This window comes from Moschus berezovskii, chromosome X (assembly GCF_049115385.1).
Source record: "Moschus berezovskii isolate FMDL1 chromosome X, NW_MosBer_1.0, whole genome shotgun sequence".
Lineage (NCBI taxonomy): Eukaryota > Metazoa > Chordata > Mammalia > Artiodactyla > Moschidae > Moschus > Moschus berezovskii.
In genome coordinates, this window is record NC_142488.1 from 15,407,191 (window position 1) to 15,423,860 (window position 16,670).

General features: G+C 41.4%; 1 pseudogene; it reads right to left on the reverse strand.

The window, feature by feature from the left end:
• Positions 1–4,152: 4,152 nt before the first annotated feature.
• LOC129534968 (centriole, cilia and spindle-associated protein pseudogene) lies at positions 4,153–11,594 on the reverse strand (annotated as a pseudogene).
• Between the last annotated feature and the right edge of the window lie 5,076 nt (positions 11,595–16,670).

Below are 16,670 nucleotides of genomic sequence, written 5' to 3' on the forward strand. Positions count from 1 at the left end.
ACACAGATGGAGGTTTCCCTCCTAAATGTAAATATCTGTAAACAAAGGGTAATTTCTACTCAGCTTTTTGTTGTAGGGCCCAGCAGTAAGACCAGAGAAGAGTCCCAGCTTTGAAGATAAACGAAATGTGGTCAATATTGAATTCACAAATTGCTCGGTTTATTGCAAACAACATAGGTTAGTCAAAGTAGGGAGAGTAGAAAAGTAAGGAACCACTCTAAGAAGTCTGGCAAGGAGGTGTCTGGTCTGGCAATGAAGTGGGAAATCACCCTCTGCTCTGACTGGGCCTCCGGCAGTGTCTGTCTTCAAGTTACTGGGCTCAGTGTCTCTTTTAAAAGAATAACAGTTACCCCATGGGAGGGAGTCTTGGCTCTATCAGGTGCTCCCTGTGTTCCAGTGATGTACATTGCAAAGCAAATTTCTCTTCTGAAATTGCCACTCTTATTTTATCAAACACTCACCATCCTACAGCAGACGTTTTAAAACAGCTAATATGGAAGTTTACGCTGGCCACTGAGTCCATTTTGAACTACTTAGCATAGCTTAATGTAGCTTAAATTGTTTCAGAGCTTTTCCTGTGTCTGCTGTTTCTTAAAAATAATCAGATCGAGACGGTCCTTATGTCAAAAAGAGAGATTTTGTGGTGGCATATTTTGCTACACTTTAGAACCTAAGACTGCCACTTAGTGAGTGGAATCCCTATGGGCTGTTCAGTCCCAATATGGTCATGGAAAAATGTAGTAAATTCCCACCATTTATCCTCTGCTTAGTAAACAGTGTTGGAAAGGATTTTGATTACAGCACCAAGCTCTATTTCAATTGTCTGGAACAATAAGAGCCTTTGTTCCCTCTCTGGAGCTATCTAGATCTTACTGTTAATCCAGGCCAAAAAAAATGTACATATATAGAGAATGGCCCTTTCAGTATACTGGAAGAAAGCATTTATTTATAGTTTATTTATACTTTCCTTTTTACTTAGGCCTATTGTGTAAGAAAGAAACCCAAGGTTATGTTTATCAACCTTCAAAGAAAAAACTGAGTATTCAAAGACCTAGGAGAGTTTTGCTCTCCATATTCACAAGGTAAGTAAACACCTTGCTACAGAGGCCACAGAAGAAACACCGATGAATCTCCCACTGTAATAACAGGTCAGCAAATACAGAAATCCAGTCAGGTATGCTGAGCTAAGAAAGTCAACTTGTATATCTTTTAATAGCAAAGGCATCTTGTTCTTAGAATCTTGTACAACATTTGGATTCTAGAGGCTCAGCCTCAAATGGAAATCAAATTTCCAAATTGTTTATGTGATTTGAATGGTTAATTGGGCAGCACAGGGGGAGCTGATGTAGCATTACCAGCAATGCCATTCCCTGCCTTTCCCAGCTGGCAGCTATTCCAAGGAAGAGTGAGGACGGAGCTTCAAGGCATTACTTGGCTTCTCTACCAATTTAGTCATGCACTTAAGGGTATCTGAATCAGCTCTTCCCACTTCCAATGATTTCAAGACAGCACAGAGATTTTGAAAACAAAGAAATCCCCTACTCTCTGCAGAAGGAAAGGGCCTCCTGCCCTAGACAAGAAGGGGAGCGTTGTTTTAGAACCTAGTAACTAAAAGAAGTATTAGCTGCTCAGTCGTGTCCGACTCTTTGTTACCCCATGGACTGTAGCCCACCAGGCTCTTCTGTCCATGGGATTCTCCAGGTAGGAATACTGGAGTGGGTATAAGATACCTTCTCCAGGGTATCTTCCCAACCCAGGGATGGAACCTGGGGCTCCTGCATTGCAGGCAGATTCTTTACCATCTGAGCCATCAGGAAAGTGGGTAGGGGAGAGAAATGCTGGTGAGCAGGGTACAGAGAAATGAAAGTAACAATTTTTAAGGGGAAGTTATAAAAGTGTGGGGCAGTCTGGGTACTCATGACTGGTACTCATGATATACATATCATGAAACTGATTTCCACCCAGCATATATGTCTCTTCTTATCCTAATTTTTATTCTCTTTCTTCTTATCAGGACTAGTGACAAAGGAAGAACTCATTTAAATCCCATATCTTGGCTTCAAAAACCAAGGTAAGAGGGGTGGGATGGGGGGAGGTGGAAGGGAGGTTCAAGAGGGAGGGGACATACGTATGTATACCTGTGGCTGATTCATCTTGATGTTTGCCAGAAACCAACACAATATTATAAAGCAGTTATCCTTCAATTAAAAATAAATTTTTTTAAAAAAACAAGGTAGTTTCCCAGTTAAGTTTGGGACTTTTTTTTTTTTTTTTAGCTGGCTTGAGCCTTTGAGTCTAATATTACAAGGAATCAGTTCAGTTCAGTCGCTCAGTCGAGTCCGACTCTTTTCAGCCCCATGGACTGCAGCACACCAGGCTTCCCTGTCCATCACCAACTCCCAGAGTTTACTCAAATTCACGTCCATTAAGTTGGTGATGCCATCCAACCAGCTCATCCTCTGTCGTCCCCTTCTCCTCCTGCCTTCAATTTTTCAGAGCATCAGGGTCTTTTCAAATGAGTCTGCTCTTCGCATCAGGTGGCCAAAGTATTGGAGTTTCAGCTTCAACATCAGTCCTTCCGATGAATATTCAGGACTGATTTCCTTTAGGATGGACTGGTTGGATCTCCTTGCAGTCCAAGGGACTCTCAAGAGTCTTCTCCAACACCACAGTTCAAAAGCATCAATTCTTCGGCACTCAGCTTTCTTTATAGTCCAACTCTCACATCCATATTGGAAAAATCATAGCTTTGACTAGACGGACCTTTGTTGGCAATGTAATGTCTCTGTTTTTTAATATGCTGTCTAGGTTGGTCATAGCTTTTCTTCCAAGGAGTAAACGTCTTTTAATTTCATGGCTGCAATCACCATCTGCAGTGATTTGGGAGCCCCCCAAAATAAAATCTGTAACTGTTTCCCCATCTATTTGCCGTGAAGTGATGGGACCAGATGCCATGATCTTAGTTTTCTGAATGTTGAGTTTTAAGCCAACTTTTCACTATCCTCTTTCACTTTTTCAAGAGGCTTTTTAGTTCCTCTTCACTTTCTGCCATAAGGGTGGTGTCATCTGCATATCTGAGGTTATTGATATTTCTCCTGGCAATCTTGATTCCAGCCTGTGCTTCATCCAGCCTAGCATTTCGCATGATATACTCTGCATATAAGTTAAATAAGCTGGGTGACAATATACAGCCTTGACGTACTCCTTTCCTGATTTGGAACCAGTCTGTTGTTCTATGTCCAGTTCTAACTGTTGCTTCTTGACCTGCATACAGATTTCTCAAGATGGTCTGGTACTCCCATCTCTTTAAGAATTTTCCACAGTTTGTTGTGATACACATAGTCAAAGGCTTTGGCATAGTCAATAAAGCAGAAGTGGATGTTTTTCTGAAACTCTCTTGCTTTTTTGATGATGCAATGGATGTTGGCAATTTGATCTCTAGTTCCCCTGCCTTTTCTATAACCAGCTTGAAAATCTGGAAGTTCATGGTTCACATACTATTTAAGTCTGGCTTTGAGAATTTTGAGCATTACTTTACTAGTGTGTGAGATGAGTGCAATTGTGCGGTTATTTGAGCATTCATTGCCACTACTTTTCTTTGGGACTGGAATGAAAACTGACCTTTTCCAGTCCCGTGGTCACTGTTGAGTTTTCCAAATTTGCTGGCATATTGAGTGCAGCACTTTCACAGTATCATCTTTCAGGATTTGAAATAGCTCAACTGGAATTCCATCACCTCCACTAGCTTTGATTGTAGTGATGCTTCCTAAGGCCCATTTGACTTTACATTCCAGGATGTCTGTCTCTAGGTGAGTGTTCATGCCATTGTGATTTTCTGGATCATGAAGATCTTTTTTGTATAGTTCTTCTGTGTATTCTTGCCACGTCTTAATATCTTCTGCTTCTGTTAGGTCCATACCATTTCTGTCCTTTATTGTGCCCATCTTTGCATGAAATGTTCCCTTGGTATCTCTAATTTTCTTGAAGAGATCTCTAGTCTTTCCCATTCTATTGTTTTCCTCTATTTCTCTACATTGATCACTGAGGAAGACTTTCTTATCTCTCCTTGCTATTTTTTGGAACTTTCCTATTTTTTTTTTTGAAATTCCCCAAGAAAAATCTTGCATAATCAGTTGGCTTCTTAAACCTGTGTCCAATTTCTTTTGATCGTTTTTGTTTTCTTTCATTTACACTTTTAAAAAGAGGTTGTCCAAGCAACTGTTCCTTCCCTCAAGCTCTGGCGGAGTAGCATCTCATATACTCTGTCATCCATGGGTTCTCTGAGGAAGCAGGCTTGACCCGCCTATTTTTCTCCACATCAGCAGAGTGAGCCCGCTGTCTCTGAGCCACCAGCCTCCTCTTCTCCACTTGCCTTCTGCTCTTGGCTCGTAATGCTGATTCATGGATCTCACGCTTGGGGGGCAGAGGCGCAGACGTTGTGAGTTCTCTGGCCTCCTGTGTCCGTCTGTTTCTCTCCCCACCCATAGAGGGCGAACGGGGGCCTGTGCTCTCTCATTCTAGTGGACGGCCTCTGAGGACTCTTGGCTCTCCTGCTTCCTCGGGCAGCTAAGGCACTTGGTGGTTGCTGAGGGTCAGTACTGTTGGCTGATTTTTCAGGGTCTCTCATCCTGATCGGTCGTTCAGGTTTTTCTTTTACATCTTTCACTGGCAGTGCTGGCAGCGCCGTGTCCATGGCGTCCCTGGTCTCTGCGTCCCCCGCGGCCTCCACGCCCCGCTCCTCCGGCCCGACATGCGCCTCAGGCTCCGCGGACGGCGGCGGGGAGGCCGGGGCGCACTGGGGCGCCAGGGCCCCGGTGCCCGACGACGCCGAAGACGCCGAGTCGTCCGAGGAGCCGGCCTGGCCCCAGTCGTCCCAGAGCCAGGGCGCGTGCGCCTGCTCCAGCAGCCGGCGACCCAGGCGGTAGTGGCGCAGAGCACGGTAGCACGGCCCGTACTCGTCCCAGCGCGGCTCCTGGTAGCGCTTCATGTACTCCGAACTTTCCTATTTTGGTTTCAAATGAGTTAATAAGAGTCTAATCCTACTTTCCAAAACACCAGCCAGGCCAGTCTCCTCCATTAACCTGTGCACATCTTGCTTCTGTGTTCTGTCCTTCATTCTTTTATTTTCATTGCCTTTTTTCCCCCATTTACTGCTTATTGTGAACCTCTCTCCATTAATTTATTTCCAGCACGTCCTTTGAGAGCAAGGTCAAGTCACCTTGTTTATAAAGCCTTCTCTGATGCATTTTCACCTTCCTTTTGGGCCTGAATGCATCTCATAGATCAGCCTTCCCATCATCATCGCAGCTAATACTGAATATCGTGAACTGGTGAGTATTTTGCACAGATTATCTCATGGACTCTGTGACCCTACGCAGTAGACTTTTACAGATGAAGTAACCAAGACACAGAGAGGTTTGAGTAGCTGGCCCAAGGGGGCTCTGTGTCGAAGGGGAGCAGAGTTTGTCACGCCAAAATATGCCTCTTTGGCATAATGATTATTTTAGGCTAGTTTTTTTAAAAAGAAATAACAGACATAGGATAAGCACTGAAAACCCAGTAGAAGTTACTCTTTTTGTAAGAGACATTGACATTTATAAGGGAAATCTCTGTTTCTAAGGGTGTCTCTGTACTAGGAAGAGGATGATTCTAGAAACTTTTGTTTCTAGAGAAGGCATGGACTTAAATCTGCATAACATTCCCTGTTTACTGTGCTTTTCCTGGTCACCTCCCATAACACACACATCCCCTTAATCTTTTGTCTTTAGCTGGAGAGAGTATTAAAGGTTGTGACTTCGGCCATTTCAGGGAGTCACTCAGTTTTCCTGTCTCTTTCCATGCATACAGAAGGTATCCGTGTTATTAAACTTCTGTTTGTCTTTCTCCTATTCATCTATCTTTTATTTTAGCGGGATCTCAGCCAAGAATCTAGAAGAGTAGAGGGAAATGATTTTTCCTCCCCTACAGTTGGTAAAGAATCTACCTACAGTGCAGGAGATGTAAGACACACGTTTGATCCTGGGTTGGGAAGATCCCCTGGAGAAGGAAATGGCACCCCACTCCAGTATTCTTGCCTGGAGAATCCCATGGACAGAGGAGCCTGGGGGCCATGGTCCATAGGCTCGCAAAGAGTCAGACACCACTGACCAATTAAGCACACATAGTGCAAATACACAGCCAAGTGTGCTTGTCTCCTCGAACTTTTTCCTTAACATTTTATTATGAAAAATTTGAAACACAAAGTTTAAAGAGTAGTACAGTGAAGAACCGTACTAGATTCTACAATTAATATATGCTCTATTTGGTCTTCCCTGGTGGCTCAAATGGTAAAGAATCCACCTACAGTGCAGGAGACCTGGGTTCGATCCCTGGGTTGAGAAGATCCCCTGGGTTGGGAAGATCCTCTGGTGAAGGGAATGACTACCCACTCCAGTATTCTGGCCTGGAGACTCCCCATGGACAGAGGAACCTGTCAGGCTACAGTCCATGGGGTCACAAAGAGTAGGACATGACTGAATGACTAAACACTGTTTGCCTTAGTACATACATATCCATCCATCAATCTATCCTGTTTTCTTGTTCATTTCATTTCAGAGGGGGCTTCCCTGATAGCTCAGTTGGTTAAGAATCCGCCTGCAATGCAGGAGACCCGGGTTCGATTCCTGGGTCGGGAAGATCTGCTGGAGAAGGGATAGGCTACCCACTCCAGTATTCTTGGGCTTCCCTTCTGGCTCAACTGGTAAACAATCTGCCTGCAATGCAAGAGACCCGGGTTCAATACCTGGGTTGGGAAGATCCCTTGGAGAAGGGAACGGCTGCCCACTCCAGTATTCTGGCCTGGAGAATTCCGTGGAGAAGTCCATGGGGTCGCAAAAAGTCAGACACCACTGAGTGACTTTAACTTTCATTTCAGAGAAAATTACAGGTATCACTACATTTCAAATACTTCTAAGCATACACATCATTAACTCAGTCCTCAAGTTTTAATGCTAAAAGGAAGATTGACATGGAGAGAACAAGTGTGCTCCTTCCTTTGTGAACTAGGACTGGCTGAGTGGTGCATACCATTTTCATTTAAAACAGTAGATAAATTTTAAAGGCTGCTTTTCTTTATGGTGATTCCCCAGGTTAGACAATAACTGCCAAAGATCCTTGGAAACTTGTATCTATTAAGATGAAGAGAAAGAAATTCCCATAGCAGCATATAAACCAAGAGCAAGCTTACACCTGTAACCTCCAGATTCATTCTAGAAGGCATTTCCAGGCTGCACAACAATCATTGTTTCCAAGTTGGAGAGAAATAACTGGGGTGTTTTTGGTTTTTGATGAAAAGGAATAGTGGACTAGTGTAGATGATGCCTTCGGAGAAAACTAGTAAGCATCAATAAAGTAAGAAGCCAGGACAGGTGACACTAGAGAAGATTCTGCAACTGTTTGTGTCCAAGGAAAATCAGTTAAATATGGTCCATTCTGAATCACAGTACACTGATTTTTAGTTCCCCAAAAGGCTTCATAAGAAAGCAAAATACGAATTTTATAAGGTCTATGTTTAATTTTCAATAGAACATTTAACTTGATTTAATTACAATCTGGTTTAATTTTTTCGACAGCAGTGTTTCATTTTGAAAAAAATGTCATGTAAGCACTATAGGTAAAATTCCCCTGAAATTTAATTTATATTAAAGTTCAAGTGTATTTTTATAGTATTTGGGATACACCTTAACTATATTATAGTTTTTTAATACTGAAAACAATAGGCTAAACTCTCTTAGTTCAAAGCATTATCTCGCACACTTGACGGCATTGTGTTTGTGGATTATAAGATACAATTAAATATTGAAACCTGAAGTTTGAAGTTGTTTTTATAGACTTGATATTTATAAACAGTATTTTTCTGCTTGAACAGACACCAGCTCAACATTGTGGAGTTTCAAGTTAAGATCAGCTCTATTCACAAATACATAGATGAGTGCTTTCTAGACACGGTTGCTAGGTTTAGCAAATTAAAATGCATGATGCCCAGTGAAATCTGCATTTCAGATGAACAATGGATCATTGCTTAGTATAAGTATAACCAACTGAGTTTCAGATAAATTTTTATGTATTTCTCAAATACTGCATGGCACACTTGTATTAAAAAATACTCATTGTTTATCTGAAATTCATATTTTACTGAGTGTCCTGTATTTTATCTGGCAACCTTATTTCTCGAAGGAGTTTGGAAGGCTCCCAAGAGATTCACATAAAACTCTTTCCCTGTGAGACCTTAATTCCTCCTATTGGTGGTTCCATCTTCATTAAGCCAAGTGTTGATCTCTCTTCTGAGATAAGGAAAGAAAAATTTTTCCTATTAAAATGCATAATCACCCTAGAAAGTGAAAGTGTTAGTCGCTCAGTTGTGTCCGACTCTGTGACCCCGTGGACTATAACCCATGAGGCTTTGTGACCCCATGGAGTGTAGCCCGCCAGGCTCCTCTGTCCATGGGATTTCCCAGGCAAGAAGAGTGGAGTGAGTTGCCATTTCCACCTCCAAGAGATCTTCCTGACCCAGGGGTTGAATATGTGTCTCCCCCATTGCAGGCAGGTTCTTTACCATCTGAGCCACCAAGGAAGCCCAGAAAAGGCTTCCCTGACCCATGATCAGGCCTGGACTGTGGTGGTGAGAGTGCAGAATCCTAACCAGTGGACCCAGGGAATCACGCTATGTAATCCTTAAAAAAAAAAAAAAAAAGACTATTATATTTTCTGATGTAGCATTATCTCCAAATAAATTAAGTGACAAAAGCAAGGTTCAGCAATGCATTTTCTCCAGGGAGGAAAACTGTATGCGCGGTGGTGGGGGAATTGTGATAAGAAGTCTACTTTTTCATCGCACTGTTTTGTTATGTTGTACATTTTGAATTTTCTGTCGTGTGCATATATTATTAACTTAAAGACAAATATGTGTAAATGAACAAAAATATTTCTTCTCAAAAGCAAAATAGAACAAAACATCCCAAGAGATGCCTAACATTTGATGGAAATTCTTATTAGGTTGGTGAAAAAGCATTAATAACTTCTTTGATTCTCTGTCTGGCCTTATCAGGTCACCTTAAGAGCTTTGGGAATATGGAAGTAAACTTACAATCTTGCATGAATTGTGTCCTGTTGAAATGTATATGATTTTTTATAGTGGAGGAAAAAACCTCCTTTTTATAAAGTTGTAAATTTTATCTGCTTTTATGTATTTTATCATCCTCATTCTCAATATGTTCCTCCTCTCTCTCTTTTCTCACCATGAGCTTAAGGAAACACACACACTTCCCTGCTAGCATAACATGAGAAAGAGCCCCTTTGTGAATAACAGGAGTCATAGTAATCTGTGTTTATTTAAGTTTCTCCATTCACATTTTCAGCACAGACTTCCATTATAAAATCAGTTTTCAGGCTACATGAAAACGGGTGATTTTAAAGGAAAGACCAAGTCTGTAATTCAATCTAAGTAAAACCAATGGAACGCTCACATATATACATCATTAACAACATTTCAGACTAATTAAAAATACACTGAGTTGTTTGAATAAATCCAAGAAAGCCCCAATTATGAGTTGATTCAATTTCTCAGTTTACATAATACAACACACACACATATATATACGCGCACACACACACATATATATATATTTAATCTGAGCTTTCTACTGGGCGGTGGAGGGAGTTCAATACCTCATAGTTCTGAAGCATTTCCTCCCCTTCCTGGCTCTTGCCACATTTCCTTTTCACCCATCTCTGGTAGCTCCTGACATCCTGCTTTTTTCTTGAAATCTTTCCCAGGTAACAAAAGGGATGTTTGCCCCTCCTGCCCCAGCTGAACCTGCTGCTCCTCCTCGATGTATCTGGTTATCCTTTCGCAATCATTTGCTGAGCATCTATTATGTGCCAGGCACTGCTCTTTGTATAAACAAAATCTCTTGTGCTGCTTATAGAATAGTCTGGGGAGATTCGGGGGTGGGGAGGGGGGACAGAAGCGAAGGAACCAAAAACAAAAGAATGAGGTGACATTTTAGAAGGTGTAGTCTGGAAAGGTCTTTTGATTTTCCAGAAGGATAGAATAAAGCCCCATAACTATCTAGGGAGAGAGTTCTAGACAGAGGAAACAGAAAATTCCGTGACCTGAGTCAGACATGCTGGGTGTGTTTCAGGATGGCAAGGCTGCTAAGGGGACCAGAGCAGACTGAGAAGGGGGTTGAAGGAGAAAAAGAGATGGCGTTCGAGAGGCCGCAGGTGGCCAGATGACGGAGGCTTTCTGAGCAATGAGAAGGACTTCAGATTGTGCAAATACTCCCCAAATCTGAGAGGGCTCACCAGACCCCACAGAACAGCCACAGAAGGCTTTTACTTCAAGGTGAAAGCTATGGTGCAGCAAGAGAAAGAGGGTGCAGGTAAGCCTCAGGGGTCCAGAGATAGCCTATGGCCACTGTGGAACAGCCAGGAGCCGTGGAGATAAGAACATGAGTGTGGATGCGAACCCTGGAGGTGTAACCACAGTCATCGTCAGACACTGAAAATGACACTCTGGGTTTCAGAGCAGGGGAGTAGAAAGAGCCCAAATCATGGAAACATGGTTTTGTTGCCATATCAAAGGAAAGTTTCCTACCTCCTGGCTTTTTGTTACAGAAAACCAATAAACTTGTTTTCTGCTTAGCTATTATAGTGATTTTCTGTTGAATATATCACTAGTTGATAATAGGTATAACCCTTTTAAAGATGCTTGCTCCTTGGAAGAAAAGGTATGACTAACCTAGACAGCATATTAAAAAGCAGAGACATTACTTTGCCAACAAAGATCTATCTGGTCAAAGCTATGGTTTGTCCAGTAGTCATGTATGGATGTGAGAGATGGACCATAAAGAAAGCTAAGCACTGAAGAATTGATGCTTTTGAACTGTGGTGTTGGAGAAGACTCTTGAGAGTCCCTTGGACTGCACGGAGATCCAACCAGTCCATCCTAAAGAAAATACGTCTTGAATATTCACTGGACGGGCTGAAGCTGAAGCTCCAATACTTTGGCCACCTGATGCGAAGAAGTGACTCATTTGAAAAGACCCTGATGCTGGGAAAGATTGAAGGCAGGAGGAGAAGGGGACAACAGAGGATGGGCTGGTTGGATGGCATCACCGACTCAATGGACATGAGTTTGAGTAAACTCCAGGAGTTAGTGATGGACAGGGAGGCCTGGCGTGCTGCAGTCCATGGGGTCGCAAAGAGTTGGACATGACTGAGCAACTGAACCCTTCAGTGTCTCCTGTTGACTGAGAAGAACATTAAAAAATTACTGTTAATTAAAGAAAATCAGGGATCTCAAGTTAAGGAACTTGGCACTCTTCTGTGTATGAAAAGATGCGAGAGTCCGAGCTCACTGAAATCATCCCCTTGATATGTGCGTCAGCCATCTGGTGCCAGCATCTTGTGTTCTTCTCGTCCTGAGTCCCCTCAGGGTCACTGTCGGGGTGGAGTGTCTGTGATTTTGTGGCGGGCATCCTGTTTCTGTCCCGAGTCCCCTCAGGGCTCTCTGTCACAGCTGCTGTAATGCGATAGCTTGATGGCCGCAACATCCCTTGTTTACTGATATGGCAGGCAATATTTTTCACTCTCACTCCACAGAGTTCCACACTCCAAAGTGAAGCTCACACTTCTTAAATTTAATTAATTAATTAATTAGTGCCTGTGCTGTGTCTCTGTTGCTTTCTGTGGGCTTTTTCTGGTTGCAGTGTGTGGGTTTCTTCTTGCGGTGGCCTCTTGTTGTGGGCTCTGGGCTTTAGTAATTGCTGCATGTGGGCTTGGTAGTTGCATCTCTCAGGCTCCAGAGCACAGACTCAGTAGATGTGGCACGGGCTTAGTTGCCCTGTGACCTGTGCAATCTTGCTTTCCGGGGATCGAACCTGTGTCTCCTACATTGGCAGGCGGTTTCTTAACCACTGGACCACCAGGGAAGTCCCTGGGGTTTATTATTGTAGCATAGCCCCCCATCCTGACTAATATATATTTCTGTAGCTGAAACCCTTCTACCACTTCATGCTTTTGAAATTTCTTTAATAAACATTTTACCCTAAGTCACTTTTTTAAGGACCTCCGTTGCACAGAATTGGAATCATTATTCTTGGCTTATAATTTGTCAACATTTTTAGTCCAAATGTAGCTTTCTGTCTACCTCTCTAGCTGGCTATCATCTATTTTTTGAAAAAATAATAATGAATACAGTGAACCCAACAACAAGTAAAAAACCTGAAACATTACAAATAACTTATATATCAAACTGTGCTTCCTTTCCCAATTCCATAATTCATCCTCATCTCCAAATAAACAGAATTTGAAATATGTTTATCTTTTTCTTGTCATTAGTGTGTGTAGTTATATCATTTTATCACATATATTTGTGATATATACAGTTTAAAATAAAACTAGCCTGGATTTTCATGTGTCTGATTATTAATGAGGTTCAACATTTTTTTATATGTTTGTTGACTATATGTGTTTCTTTTCCTGCAAAATACCATTTGCATTATTTACCAATTTTTCCACTGGGTTATTTGTCTTTAAAATTGATCTGTGAAAGTGCCTCATATATACTAGATACTAATTCTTTATGCATTATATGTGTGACAGTTATCTAACCAATTTCAATTTTATCTTTTACACTTTAAGATGTCTTTTGATGTGCAGGAATTTTTAATTTTATCTCTGAAAAATTTGGGAGTGGGGATTAAGGAACAGATTAGACTTCTTTGAAGGTATAAGCCCGATTATTACACTACTACTGTTTGCACTTCAAACTGGCAAAGTAAAAAGGAAGCTGACTGGTTTCAAAATAACGGCACACGTGCACATAGATATTTACATAGGCACACAGCAACAAAATTTTGCCTGATGGCTAACCATTCAGTTCAGCTACTAAAAAATTCCTTAAAATGGGTAGGCAGTTAAAAGAAAGAAAGAAACAGCATTCTTATAATGGTTGAAATCCACTGTTAAAAGAAACGGGACAGATTGTGTGATTAGAATGGAAAGTCTTTTTATTAAAGATAGTCAAAGTTCAGCATAGTATACCAGCCTGGAATTAGAAAGCGGTTTCTTTTACGTTGTTCCACATCAGAGGATGAAAAGAATTAAAGGATGAAAAATACAAAGGATAGTTTGTACATTTTAAAGGAGCAAGTGTGACTCATCAAAATGTAAGATGAAATGACTAGTATTATTTAGTTGGAAGCTTAAGAAATAGGATGTTTTCCTGGTTTTTAGACCACTGTATGACCCAAGTTATTTTTCCTACAATGCTTAATGCTACCAATAGAGAAATTTCTAACTGAACAACAAGAGCAGCTATAATCAACATCTCTCAATAATTCTATACAATGGTTTTAAGAAAAGGCCTTCTTCAAGAATGCTTGTCATTTTCAATGCCACATACTTGTAAAATCTTAAGAAATTCTTATTGGCAGAAAACAAGATAGGATCATAAACTATATATTGTACATCAGCATAAAATAGTATATCTAGTATTTTATTTGACTACTTTTAATCCATTTATTTGTACTTTGGAAAGTTTGCATCCCTTCATGTCTGATCAGTGTACACATTATCAATAAGAGGTGAATGTTTAAATTGATTATATACAGTGTTTATAGATGACTCCTCCAAAAACAGAGCATTGGATCTCAGCTTTGAAATTTACCTGTCATTGTCCACAATCCCCTTGTGTAGGGGGAGGGGAAAGAGTGCTGGGGGATGTGGCCTTTCCTTCTGGGCTCTTTGGTTGATCTAACCATTAAATTGATATCAGATAAACAGAAGGGGGGGAAGATAAATTTTGTACCTGTGCAAGCTCCATAAAACTAGGAAACCCAAACAGCAGTCAAGTAGTAGAGACTTCTATAACATCCTGAGCTTTTGGGAGGTATAAGCCCTAAAGTAACCTTTTAACCAAGAAACTTGTCTGCTTAACAGAGCAACATTTGTTTTTCAAACATCTCTGCCTGCATGTGAATGGCCTTGCTTCCCTTTGTATCCTCAGACCCAGGTCCCCTTTCCATTGTAAATTTAGGCAGTTGTGGTGGTTTAGTTGCTAAGTTGTGTTTGACTCTTGCGACCCCATGGACTGTAGCCCACCAGGCTCCTCTGTCCATGGGATTTTCCAGGCACGAATACTGGAGTGAGTTGCCATTTCCTTCTCCAGAGGATCTTTCTGACCCAGGGATTGAACCTAGGTCTCATGCACTGCAGGCAGATTCTTTACCGACTGAGCTACCAGGTAATTTGGTGGTGGTGGCGGGGGTGGGGCGGGGGGGAGGTAAAGAACTGTTCCTGAGTTTGCTGGGTTTTGATTGCCTTTAGTTCAAAGTAATCCTCACGCCAAAGTGGCATATTTGGGGGCAACAAATTTAGCTCCCTTTCACAGAGAATTTCATAGTTAAAACTTCTAACATTTGCCGTGGCTTCTACTTGAGAATTGGCAAGATTGCTTTATGTTAGATACTGCTTTTTGTTTGGAGAAAATAACTTTGATAAGTTACTTTGAGTTAAAGATAACCCTCACATTCCATATCCCCACATCTCTCTCTCTCACCCACCTCTCACTTTCTGTACTCCTGAGAGGCAGAGAGAGGTGAATTGTTCTGCATAATAAGGTAAGAGAGAACCCGAGTTTCTGTGCATTCCTCTAGCAGGGTGCCTGGGAGTGGGAAAAACAGATGAAAAGTCTTAAAAGAGAGAAGCCGAGCGTCTTAGCAGAAGCCGAGGAAGCAGAGAAGAGAGGGCTTTTACAAGCCATTTTCACAAGTGTAACAAAAGCATATAATCCAGAGGCAATTGTATTATTTCTCGCATTAGCCTAGTGGTTCTCAGCAGGGTGAAGTTGGCCCCTCAGGGAACACTTAATGTCTAGAGACATTTTCGGGTTCACAGCTAGAGGGTGCTACTGACATCCAGTGGGTGGAGACTAAGGATGCTGCTGAACATGGCACACTGCCCAGGACAGCGCCCACGACAGAGTGACGTGGGCAGAATGTCAGTAGTGCCACAGTTGAGAAACACTTTACTCACCCCTTAAATATGCCCCTATGTGAAAAGAACTCCATGAATTTTCAGGTTGCTCTCGGGAAATACAAGCAGTCTCAGCCTGACACTGTACATGTCCATTTACTTGCAGAAATTAATACTCCAAATTTGCTTTCAAGTTAAGCTTCTCACCCAGTAGTCAGAGAACTGTACCAGATGATGTTTTTGTTTTGATTTCCAGCCCATCTCAGGACAGTGTGTGTGCGTGTGTGTGTGTGCACCTGCTCAGCAACTCCAGGTACTGCAGTCCGCCAGGCTTCTCTGTCCATGGGATTCTCCAGGGAAGAATACCGGAGTGGGTTGCCATTTCCTCCTCCAGGGCATCTTCCCAACCCAGGGATCAAACCCATGTCTTCTGCATCGGCAGGCAGATTCTTCACCACTGCGCCACCTGGGAAGACATTGATTTCTTGTCTGTTACTGTCTTCTTTGTCTGCTGTTTTCATCATTGTCATTGCTTTAGATTTTGCCTCTTTTAGGCAGGTGGTGCTGCAGAGTGGTTAAAAAGGGTTAGACGATAGAGGCTTAGACAGCTTTGGTATGAAGCCCACCTCTGCCATTACCTACCTTAACCTCTCTTGGCCTCAGCTTCTCATCTGTAAAATAAAAATAATAACCCTACTTCACAAAGCTATTTTAAAATTAAATGAGTAAGGCATATTTTTTACAAAAGGAAAAAACTGAATTGATATTTTAGTATTCTGTTTTATGAATTTCCGATCTAACAGTCATTATAAACTGCTTAGACTAGAGGACAGATTGTCTATATATTTGTGAAACTCATCCAAATTCCACATCTCTATCCTGTACACATTTGGCAGAAATTATATTTAATTTTTTATTTGAGTTCGGTACAGTCTACCACCTTCAGATGATACAATTCCAAAGGAAAAAATATATATACATATCTGACTCCCTAGTCTTTTACTTCCTTTCCTATGGAAGAAAGTAAAAAATTTCTGTAAGTTTTATAATTATTGCAAGTTAATACTAAAATAATAAAGTCACATAATTGAAAAAAATTTACAGGATTATAAAGCACATAGCCAAAGATTTTGTTCCTATGTTTTCCATCAAGTTTGTTTGTTAATTGCAGACCTTCCATTCTTTTACTAGTAGTCATTTCCTTGCCCATGTGTTAGTATAATCCAGTTGTGACAGATGTAATGTTACCAAATGCAGAGTTCACTGAGTTACTGTACCAGGTTATATAGATTCCTTCCTCCTCATAGTTATGTTTAAGACACCTTGACTTCAGGAATTTTAGTGAAAAGGGTCATCATCCCAGTTAGAGGAGTCTGTTCTTCAGTTTAAGATACTCGTGACCTTGAAGTGGTTACTCTCCAACTTAATTGACCCTCACACGCTGTATTGCTTTCCCTTCTTAGCAAATCTGTTCTTACCCTTAAATCGCAACCAAAAACTGCAACAGTCCCTAACTGGCCCATTCCATCTCCTGGTGCCCGTTTGGCACCTCCTTTAAATCCTTGCTAGAATAAAGCATGCCATGGCCTTTTCTTTGTATTGCTTTATAATTATAATCTGCTTGCTGAAAATGTATGACTTGTGTCTTTACA